Below are 12,213 nucleotides of genomic sequence, written 5' to 3' on the forward strand. Positions count from 1 at the left end.
ATTATTTAACGCATTATCTTTAAAACACGGCTTACATATTGAATTCGATAGGAACGTATCAGTATGTATGCTGATTAGACATTTTGTAAAATCCCATTGGTAGAGGGGATACAAGCATAATCAGAACGCTTATTCTTAAAGAGTGTATAGCAGTAAAATTTATATTGTATGTCTTTGTTTTCTCTCTGGTTCTCTGACAGTCTTTTGTTCTGATCGGGACAATAAAATACACATATATGTTATGTAGTTACCACTTCCTTGATTTAAATATCACACAATCAATAAACGTAAGTGCTTGCGAATACGTGTGAATATTTATGTGTGCATGCGTGTGTGTCTGTGTATGTGTATATTCATACAAATTCTCGTCGGTGTATATGTGTATATTTATATATACACATATATGTGTGTATATGTGTACATGTATGTGAATGCATATGTATATATATATACGTATATAAGGGGAACAATCGAGAGAAAGAGAGAAATGCTAGTGATGACTATTAAGAATTAAAAATCTATATTATCTGACAAGATTTATTTTTATTTCCTTCACTGTCGACAAGAACTCAAATAGCTATTCTTTCACATTCTCACTCTTATGATGTTCCCTCAGTCTCACCCCCTTTTTCTTTGCCTCACTTACTCTATCGGTTCTCTTCTATGAAGCACTATCACAGTATTTTATTTATCTTTGTTATTTTGCTTGTCAGAGATTCTTTCACTTGAAGACGTCATCGAAACAATTACAAATGTCGCAATAAATTTAAGGAACTATGATTCATGTGGCTTAATAGATAGAGAGACTGCTAGTACGGGTGATATATCTTTATTTACTTGATACATTGTCTCGTGATCAATTATTTTTAACGACTCCATTATCAGTATACCTCTCTGAGTTTAAACACTTGTGAAATATTCCTTAGTGTTGTACTCCAGAGAATTAACAATATCATATTTCAAATTGCATCTATCTATAACTTAAAGGGCGTCTCTGAATATCATTAACATAGTGTTAATTTTTTTGAAATGTATTGGCAAAATAAAGATAAAATAAAATGCATGATAAGAAAAATTGAAGAAAATAAAATTCACACCTTCCTTTTCGATAACAGATTTATCTTCCGATAAGCGTCTTTTCTGAATTAGAGAACGTTTCATTTATCGTCCATTTGTTTGGAAATTACTTGTGAACACAAATATGTTAAATATACAACGATAATGTCAATTTATACAAACGGTGTATTCATTTTTCATTCGACAAAAATACAGTAATTAAGATTTATATTAATGACAATTGTTTTTGTCATTTACCTCCATATATTTTATTATCCTTGTTGTCGTCGTCGTCACCGTCGTTGTCTTTGTCTTAGTGTCAACCTTGTCATTATCAGCATTATCGTCGTCATCGTCGTCTTCATCATCGTCGTGGACGTCGTCGTCGTCATCATCATCATCATCATCATCATCATGTTTTTTCGTCCAAGTGATATATTTTTGACACTACTCCTATATCATTCAATATTCGATAGTGCCCGCTCAACCTTGTAGAGCATTTGACAAACAACAAAGTTCGGTTCTCTCTGGCATGGAATAACTAAATGCTGAATACTGCTCTCTTCGACTCTTCTCTTCTCTCACTCTGTCTCTCTCCTCTTTTCTCTCTGTCACTCTCTATCTATACATATATCTGTGCTCGTATGTGTGTGTGTACGTGTGTGCGAGGCAGGGAGAGAGAAAAAGAGAGAGAGTACAGTGTAGTGGTTAGGGTTTTGCACTCATGATCGAAGAATCAGGATTTACGTTCTGAGTTCAAATTTCGCCGAGGTCGACTTTACCTTTCATCCTTCGGGATCGATAAAATAAGAAACAGTTACGCACTGGGGAAGCTGCAATCGACTATATCCCTTTGTTTGTCCCCTCTGTGTTTAGCCCCTTTGTGGGCAATAAAGAAATAAATATTCTTACGACCTGGAGATTTACAGCCATTCTCTTGTCGGGAATCTTCCGCAAACAAACTACAAGCCTTACGTTAGCCTTCTAACGCTGCCATTTACTGACGCTTGACAACATCCTTAAATTGCAGGTAAAGATTACAAATGTTACGCATATCGAGATTATATCCTAACACCTGAATCTCCTTCTGCCAAGGTAGGGTAAACCACTTCATAAAACTGACTTTCCTTGCTATGCCACTTCTCGCTATCTACAAATTTGCACAATATAACTCCTTAAAGCTATAAATTTCATACACACACGCATATACATATTTATACATATATCATTCTATAAATATAAGTACTTTATAAAACGTAAAATTAGCGGAGACATGTAGCATTGAATAGTTTCCATACAGTATGAGTAAATGGGGAAAAAATGACATCTTTCCACAATTTAAATGAGATTTTCTAATGGAAATAATTATTCATGAAATCGAAGTTTGCTTCATTACTTCCGCATGTTTCCTAAGCAATTCTAAAAGCAGTAATTTTCGAAATTGTAGGAGAAGCAGAACAGGAAATGCACACTACAGAAAAGCTTTATTGAATAAGAGAAATTTAAAAATGCTTATGCCGTAGAAAATATTCTAAATCTTGTTAGCGGCGGAACGAAAAATATGATACCGTCATATACATAATTTTGTGTGAACCTTACTTAACCTTTATATATATATAAGTGCGAATTTGTAATGTAAATAAACATACGCATCGTTGCTATTTCTAAGGCAATGCTACATGGAATGAGGCATGATTAATGTGAATCTATGAGGTTCGAGATTCATAAATGAAGAGAAGCCTAACTAAATAGTATATTATGGTCACTTCGCTATGGCAGCCACCACTTCGTTTTCCAAAACTTCACATATTTTCTGCTGTAGGCCCTAAATTTGGGGCGGGGAGAGAGCCAGTCGATTAGATCGACCTCAGTACGCATCTGGTACTTAAATTATCGACCCCGAATGGATGAAAGGCAAAGTGGACCTCGGCGGAATTTGAACTCAGAACATAACGACAGACGGAATACCAATTTCTTTACTACCCACAACGGGTTAAACACAGAGGGAACAAACAAGGACAGACACACGGATTAAGTCGGTTACATCGACCCCAGTGCGTAACTGGTACTTATTTAATCGACCCCGAAAGGAAGAAAGGCAAAGTCGACATCGGCGGAATTTGAACTCAGAACGTAGCGGCAGACGACATACCTATTTATTTATTTATTACCCACAAGGGGCTAAACACAGAGAGGACAAACAAGGGCAGACATACGGATTAAGTAGATTATATCGACTCCACTGCATAACTGATACTTATTTAATCGACCCCGAAAGGATGAAAGGCAAAGTCGACCTCGGCGAAATTTGAACTCAGAACATAACGGCAGACGAAATACCGCAAATAATTTCGCCCGGCGTGCTAACGTTTCTGCCAGCTCGCTGCCTACACATATTAATATATTAAGCAATGGATAGATGTAACACTAGTGTTTTCAAATACATAACATTGCTAATTTCGCGGTATCAATCATGACGCTTGCATCATTAATTCACAGGCAAAGCAATGAAATAGTAATTTATTTCCTATGTCATCTTATAAAGATTTGTATTTGAGATCAATTAAAAGGTTAATTTACTAAACCTATCAAATGATCCATGTTAAACCGAAATGCTAGACAGAATTTGATTCACTTTGAAAAAAATGAAGTATGTTGAAAACGTCAAGATAAACTAAAGCAATCGTTTATTATCTCCTAAACTAAAGTCCCCTACGTGAATTATTAGTTTACCACTTCAGCGCCGAAAACGTAGTCTTTGTATTGACTCTCTACAAATAAATCGTCATTCCTATATCTATATTTAATGACGAGCATTGCAACTGGAAATCCATCGTTTACAACAGGAAAGTCTCCAGTTGATCCGATCACCGGAACATCCCGCTCGCGATATCAACGTAAATATGGCTGAGCACTTGACAAACATGTATATCCTTAACGTAATTATCAGGGAGATTCAGAATGATGCAGAATGTGACAAGGCTAGCTCTTTGAAATAAAGTTACAACTCATTTATGCCAGCTGCGTGGATGGAGTAACCTGAAATAAAGTGTCGTGATCCGGCATATGCAGCTGGGTTTCGAACTCACACCTTACAATCGTAACCTAAACACTTGGTTACACGCTTTTACAATGTACCTCTAAATTAAAAGAAAAGTCACCCTTTTCAAGCCTAGCCAGGCTCATGGGCCCGGTTTGCCGGTTTCTGTAGTGTATGTGTTTCCCCCAGCTGGACGCCAGTCCATCGCAGCGTTACTCAAGAAACAGGAAAGGAGAGTGAGGGGAAATTGTGGCGAAAGAGTACAACAGGGGTCACCAGCACGACTGCAGGAGCCTCGTGGAGCCTTTAGGTGTTTTCGCTCAATAAATACACACACAACGCCCGGTCTGGGAATCGAAACCGTGATCCTCCGACCGCGAGTCTGCTGCCTAACCACTGGGCCATTGCGTCTCCACGTACTTCTAAATATGAAGACAATATTTGTCTTACACGTTGATGTATAGAAGTAAATTCTAGTAGTCAAAACATGTAAATCCATACATGTAAATTCAAAGGATTTAACAACTAAATGTATTTTCTTTTGTTGATGATGGCTAAACGTAAATGTCCTAAAGAGTAACACTTAAAACTATCAGATCTCCTTTCAATAAATTTCAATGGATGCAAATGGAAAATGCTGTCATAATCGTCAGAGATTTATGCGTGTATGAATGACGTAGTTGGTTTTTATCGATAATATGAGCAGCTTGCACCATTTTTATTCTCGGAGATACTATATTCTTTGCATGTAGGTATCTAGAAGTATTAAATTTACATCACACTCGTTGTCATCTGTTTTAATATTTAGCCTTAATGTACTTTTACCTTCATCCATATCTGTAAAAGTGTTCGTAATATAATATATTTATTCAAGGTTTTATATAATGCATTATAGTGTATTAGCATTAAAATAAATATTCATCTCGAACTAGATTACGGTTCGATAGAGATCATTTCAAAACATGGACCTTTTCCGAAATTATAATTATAACCACATGTAAAATTGGTGCTCTGATGGAGTTTATATATCGAAAGGAGTAATAAAATTATATTTGTTTATTTACATTTTTTTGACTTTGTATTTTTGATTCGATACAACTGAAACATTCTTGATTGTAATCCACTCAAAATTGATTTTCTTTTCAGTTTACACGTATAGTAAATATGTTGTTTTTGGATTTTAGGTGAGATCAGAATGTACGTCCTGGAATAATATAATTTTGTGCTGTAGATAGGCACAGGAGTGGCTGTGTGGTAAGTAGCTTGCTTACCAACCACATGGTTCCGGGTTCAGTCCCACTGCGTGGCACCTTGGGCAAGTGAATTCTACCATAAGCCTCGGGCCGACCAAAGCCTTGTGAGTAGATTTGGTAGAGGAAACTGAAAGAATCCCGTCGTATATATGTATATATATATATATATGTGTATGTGTGTGTGTGCGTGTGTGTTTGTGTGTCTGTGTTTGTCCCCCTAGCATTGCTTGACAACCGATGCAGGTATGTTTATGTCGCCGTCACTTAGCGGTTCGGCAAAAGAGACCGATAGAATAAGTACTGGGCTTACAAAGAATAAGTCCCGGGGTCGAGTTGCTCGACTAAAGGCAGTGCTCCAGCATGGCCGCAGTCAAATGACTGAAACAAGTAAAAGAGTAAAAGAGTAAGAGATTCAAAGTTGGAGTACACCACATATTGCTAGAACATGTCTGTGCATTGACGAGTTTATAGAGCTCCTACATATATGTAATGATAACCAATATTGGCAGACAGTACTAATAAAATGTATGTGTTACATTTGCGTTTTGTTTCTAACATAACATACAGATTTATATCTCGCATATTAGGTGAAATTATGCGCCAGTACTAATATCATGTGTCTCTGTATTTGTAACCTCATCATGACAAGGTATGTGAAAATAGTAGGTTCTAAATGAGAACATTGATGAGGCTACTTTGAAATAATATATCATCAGAACCAATAACTTTTGATTCAATAATGAAGGTATATATTTGCTATGATATCTGTATCTTACCTAACTGGGCTAATGCTATAAAAGAAATATATTTGTTTTCGATGCTAATCGGTTTGAATCATTAGATGCTCACAGAGGAATTCTTGTTAAATTGCACGTGGCATACATTGCACTTACGAAATTTGATACAATTGGAAAACAATTTATTCAGTTTCTCGAGGCAGTATTCTTAGGAAGGTTGTGGAATTAGAGCCCCCTAGGGTTTTATTAGAAGCACCTGTGTTTCGACTTTCTGGCTGTATTTGCAAGTACAACCAACTGAGACTATGGGTATTACACAACCCACTCGCTTCTGGCCTACCATTGGCTGGGCACCAATAATATGTTTCATAAATTGCTCTAAGTATATACAGGGGTTGGAAAATATAATGGAAATACCTAGCATCATAGCACCATAATTCTGAAATATCTATAAAACCGTCAAAAGCTTGTTTATTTTTTAAATTTTTTTTTATTATTAGTGTTGCTTAATGTTTGGCTAAAATTGCTGTTTCTTTTCAGATATCATCATCAAAGTTTATTAAAATTCATTATGGCAGGCGCTAGCGTAAAAGAAACAGCCGAAATGTTTGGAGTATCTGACGAGAAAGTACTGACACGAAAGTAATGACCACCTCTGAGAAACAGAGAAAAACCATCTCATCGAAAAAAACTCTGGAAGAAAACCCAAATTTCCAGATAGGGATCGTCGAATTCTTAGAAAACATAACAAAACAGCCCCCAAAATAATTACGAGCTTAATGGCCACCTCGTGAAACCGGTTTCCATAGAAGCAGTTCACCGGGAGCTGCACGAAATCGGATTTCAAGGGAGGGCTTCTATCCGAAAACCACTACTTTCAAAAACAAACGTTGCAAAGCGCTTAGAGTGGAGTAAAAACCAACATAATTGGTCCCTAAAGCAGTGGAGGAATGTTATTTTCTCGGACGATACCTCCTTCACCCTATATCATACCACCGACCGAGTATGCGTGTGGAGACAGCCAAAAGAAGCATTTAATCAAAACTCCCCTCTTCCAACTGTTAAACATAGATGAGGATCTGTGATGATCCAGTGGGCTATATATTGGACATCCGCCGACCCAATAGCTTTCCTTTATGGCAGAATTAATGGTCAAGACTAGTTTAGCATTTTATCTGATTAAATTCAGCCTACGGCTGCAGAATTGTTTCCAGATGGAAACGCAATATTTCAGGATGTTAATGCACCAATTCACACAGCTAAAGTTGTTAATGAATTTCACGATGAACATTCTAGTGAAGTTGAACATCTTATCTGCCCACAACAGTCCCCAGATCTCAATATTATTGAACATTTATGATGCATTTTAGAAAAATATGTAAGGAAACCTTATCCACCACCATCATCACTACAAGTACAACAGGAGATTGTTTTACCTGATAAATGGACAAAAAATCCTTTGGAAACAATTCAAAGTTTGTACGAGTCCATACCTTGTAGAATTCAAGCTGTAATTACAGCCAAAATTTGTCCTAAAACATATTAACATTGATTTGTTTGAAATTTTAAGGTTTTTCCATTATTTTGTCCAACCCTCGCAAATATGATTTTTGTGAATAGCTTTTGGTAAATTCCGAGTTCGATTCCGGGCAAGGACATGAATAATAATAATAATAATAATAATAATAATAATAATAATAATAATAATAATAATAATAATAATAATAATAATAATAATAATGATAACAACAACAACAACAACAGCAACAATATCAAAAAATACCTCAGGAATGAGAACCCAGGTTCGAAATTTCCCCAAGAAACCTGATAAATCCTGGAGGGTATACCAGCCGAAACGGGTATACCAACAAGATGGGACAAATATCCGTCAATTGTAAATAATGCAAATAATGTCCATAATTCCATATTTCTTAAATATAGAATTGCAAGGCGTAAACAATGTATGTGTTATATACTCCGTGGATTCGAACTTGACACACGCATCAACAACGTGCATTACATCAAGCTGTAAGATATCTTCCAAGATTTTCAGTTTTCTCTTAATCAGTAACACACTCGTCGATAAGCATACAACTACGATATATAACCACATATGGCGGCATACGTTTCTTCATTCATGTAGAATGTAGAGTCTTTCAAGATGTGCATTATAAAATCCTAATTTATTAGACACTTTTTTAATTTGAATTTATCGCATCATCCTATTGAATGCGTGGAACTGATATTAACCACATCAAATCATGATATATCTGAATTCAGACTTGATTTGACTTGGAGCTACAAACTTAAAACCCCTTGTTTGATACTCCATATCTTTCTCACTTGGTAAACTGTTGACATGTATATGCGTCAGTTTGACATTTATGTGCTTTTTCTAGTAAAATATTAACCACGAGCATCATAAAATATAAAAATATCAAACATGTATTCAGTTAAAATATACCAAACTTGTAGTATTAAATTCAGATCATTCCTTTATATTTTATACACACCAGTTTCCTTTACCTCTGCATGTAAATAGACTGTCTCTTTTCTCTTCAAAGCTTTTACTTATATTTCACTTTCCTTTGCATATCTTTTACTTCACTGATTTCCCAACGTCCAAACATACAGCGATTTTGTCTCATAGTATAAGTATATATTTATATATTCTTCGGTCAGCTTTACTAATACTGCTCCTAAAATAAGTCACACACAACACATCATATTTTGACAAGGGGCTAGTCGTATTCCGAGGAAGTATTTACGTCAAAAAATGTTATTTCATTCTACTCTCTTAGTGCTATCAGGTAAGGCTTGTTATAACAAATAGTTTGGAATATTTTCTGGCAATATATTTAGTGTTCTTCTATCATATTTCTATTCACTTTAAAGAAAACGAGGTCATTCATCTTACCGAATGACGATGCTAAACAACGTGCTCTTTTGCAGAAGTATTGAAATACATTACGATTACAGTCAACTGCATATGTTCCTCTCTCTTTGAATATTTCAATTATATGTAACCACCTGTCAATAAACGATAGCATGAGCACCGTGTAAAGCAATGTGTTTTTGTTATATTGTGTATGGTCTATATCAAATTTCCAAGTGTCAGTAGAAAAAAAACTGATGGTGAAAATATCAAAATAAATGTACATAGATTGATGGGTAACAAGAGAGAGAGAGATAAATATAAATAGGTTTAGATAGAAAAAGCGAAGATAAATATATGCAATCTCCATCACAATATGCGTACACGGATAATCAGTCATTTATATACGTTTAGATATATAGTTATCTACATGTAAATATTCGTACACATAATTCTATAAAGGAAAAAAATCACAGAGACAATCAAAATGTAAAGTGTTGTGAAATACTTTACATTTACCACACACCCAGACAAAAAAGGAAAGGAAGAAATAAGATGGAGCATAACCAAAAAAGAAAAAAAGAAGAACGAAGAGAAGAAGGGAAAAGTATGAAAACTACGAATATCGAAATTTTCAATAAAAGTGAGCGAATGAAAAATTACTTACGAAAACTACCAGACATAAATCATAGACAGGAGTAAAAAGAAATTGAAAGACTGAACCATGTGTAGAATGAGAATTTAATAATAAGAATGCACACAAAAGAAACAAGTTGAAAGAAATATATGTTCCGTCGAAGACATGTGGATAATATAGCTCGTAACTAACTTGTACATAAAGAAATGGAAAAAATATGTAGTGTAATCAAACCTCCGGTGTCTTTCTATATATTCTCGATTCTATAACAACACTGACGTAAATATATTGTTGATTAATATCAACCACATTTACATCCTTTATTAATGCTGTCTTCTCGATTTACGAAAAAAAAATGTAAATATACATCAGAGAATTGAAATAAGAAAACGATAAAAACAAATCTTTCTCAGTGAAATCGGTCAACATGTAGAAGAAATAATGAAGTTCATAATAATAAAAAGAATGTATGATGCAATAATTTCTGTTTCTACCCTCTATAACACAAATTGTTATGCAATTTCGACGTTAATTAAATCTTTTACAGAAACCAAAAGTGACATATTTATGATAAATATTCCAAATCGTTAACGGTACCCATTTGTTTTCTCCGTTTGATCGCTGGAAAATGAAAACAAAAATATTTTTTTAGATTTATCAGGGATATGACGTCAACAAAAAATCAAATGTGGTAATCGCATTGAAGAAATTTAATGTGCGTCGTCACAATATATTCGTTAAATTTTATGTTCTGTAAATATGCTGTTTCCTTTTGATCGCGTTTTTTTTTATTCAGAAATATTAAATGTATCACAAATAGCATACAAAGTTCAGCTTAGACTGGCAAAATGTGAGAACTTTATTGTTGGTAATATAAAATTTGAACATTTTTAGGTTATTTGCTGGGCACAAATATCGGTTAGATTGTATGTTATAATATCAAGCAAACATACGTGTGTGTATGAGGAAAGAAAATATATGTATGTGAGATATGTATTACATTTTTGTATAAAAGAGTCACGTACAAGCTCTGATAGTATTAATGTTATGTAATGAATTATATCAGTTTGGCTAACGGTTTATTTAATCAACCCTGGAGGAATTAAAGCCGATTTCGACCATGCTTATTTATCATCTACTTCCTATATACAATTTGTCATGTCTGTTGATGGATAACAAACCCTTAGATGTTAATTCAGTAGGTAAACTATGGTAATTTATATTGCGAGGAAATATATCTGGTTTTACTTATATTGATATATCTCCCACCAAAATTGAAAATATATTAACGGTTACTTTCACAAATGTTCTGGCGTGATGAATATAGCACATATCTTTGCTAACATTTAGTCGGTTGCGAAGGCAGTGATCTGGCAGAATTATTAAGTCACGGGACAAAATACTAGGCCTCATTTTACCGTCTTCATGTTTTTTTTTATTATATTCTACTGAGGTCGACAGTTTCTATCGTCCTTTCATGATCGATAAATTAAATCCCTAATCGATAACTGCCGTGGATAAAACTGACATGTCCCCTCCCTTAAACCTGCTGGCTTTGTAGCAAAATTTGAAAGCGGTATCAAGTCGGTAACCGTTTCATATAATAGGTTCTGTATCAAAATATAAACGAACGGAAACCAGTCTTGAAATGAAAGCATTGCCATCAAGACATCCAATTCCAGTTGTTATATAAGCTATATGTTTGTCGGAAAGAGTGAATTAGATAGGTGTTGATGAAGGGGCAAAACCCGAAATATGGCATATACACTGTTTTGTGGTGGACACCCCCAAGTGAGAAGTGCGCTGTTCCACTACAGAGAGTGGACAGACACAGTAAGCTGTGTCAGTCGGCAAGGTACGCCATACGCGCCAGTCACGCCGACAACGGCACATATCAATGGAGGAGAAGAGTCGAACTACATGCAATGCAGATAAGACTAACACAGAACTGAGTTACACACAGGGAAAATAAATATAAACAATGAGAAAGTGAAAATATATATGAATTCTATTGAAAAAAGATTCTGAAGAAAAAAAGATCTCATAAAACTGGAACTCAAACAGAGAACTGAACTACACACAGTGAAAAATTTAAGTCAGGTCGCTATGTCTATTAGCGCTACCGGTAAACAATGTAAACTGGTACTATCTGAGGCATTCTAAAGAGAAAAACAATTTTGTGTGGAAGAATAAATAGTAATGATAAAATATCCGCGTGAAGGACTTCAGTAAGGGTGCTATATGTTAGTATGTTGCTATGTCAGGTCGCTATGTTGTAGCAGTGTCTCTGGTAAACGGTGTAGACTTGTACTACCTGCGGCATGCTGAAGCAAGCAGTGTCGGTCGGCGATGTACGTGGTACGGACCAGTCACAGAGACGTCAGAAGTTACGTCGTCATAATGTGGGACATATCACACTCATTACTCCATTTTTGTTCCCGATCTCATTGTTTGTTTACTTCTGACGTCTCCATGCGAAAAGTTGTATCAAACATCAGTGCTGGCTATAATTTCTGCAGAAACAACCTGAACACACTAATGTAAAGAGCACTGCTAACACAGCAGAACGTGGTATTGTGTCATAAAAGCATTTGATATACTTTATAGAATATTAT

The sequence above is a fragment of the Octopus sinensis genome, linkage group LG3 (assembly GCF_006345805.1).
Source record: "Octopus sinensis linkage group LG3, ASM634580v1, whole genome shotgun sequence".
Taxonomy (NCBI): domain Eukaryota; kingdom Metazoa; phylum Mollusca; class Cephalopoda; order Octopoda; family Octopodidae; genus Octopus; species Octopus sinensis.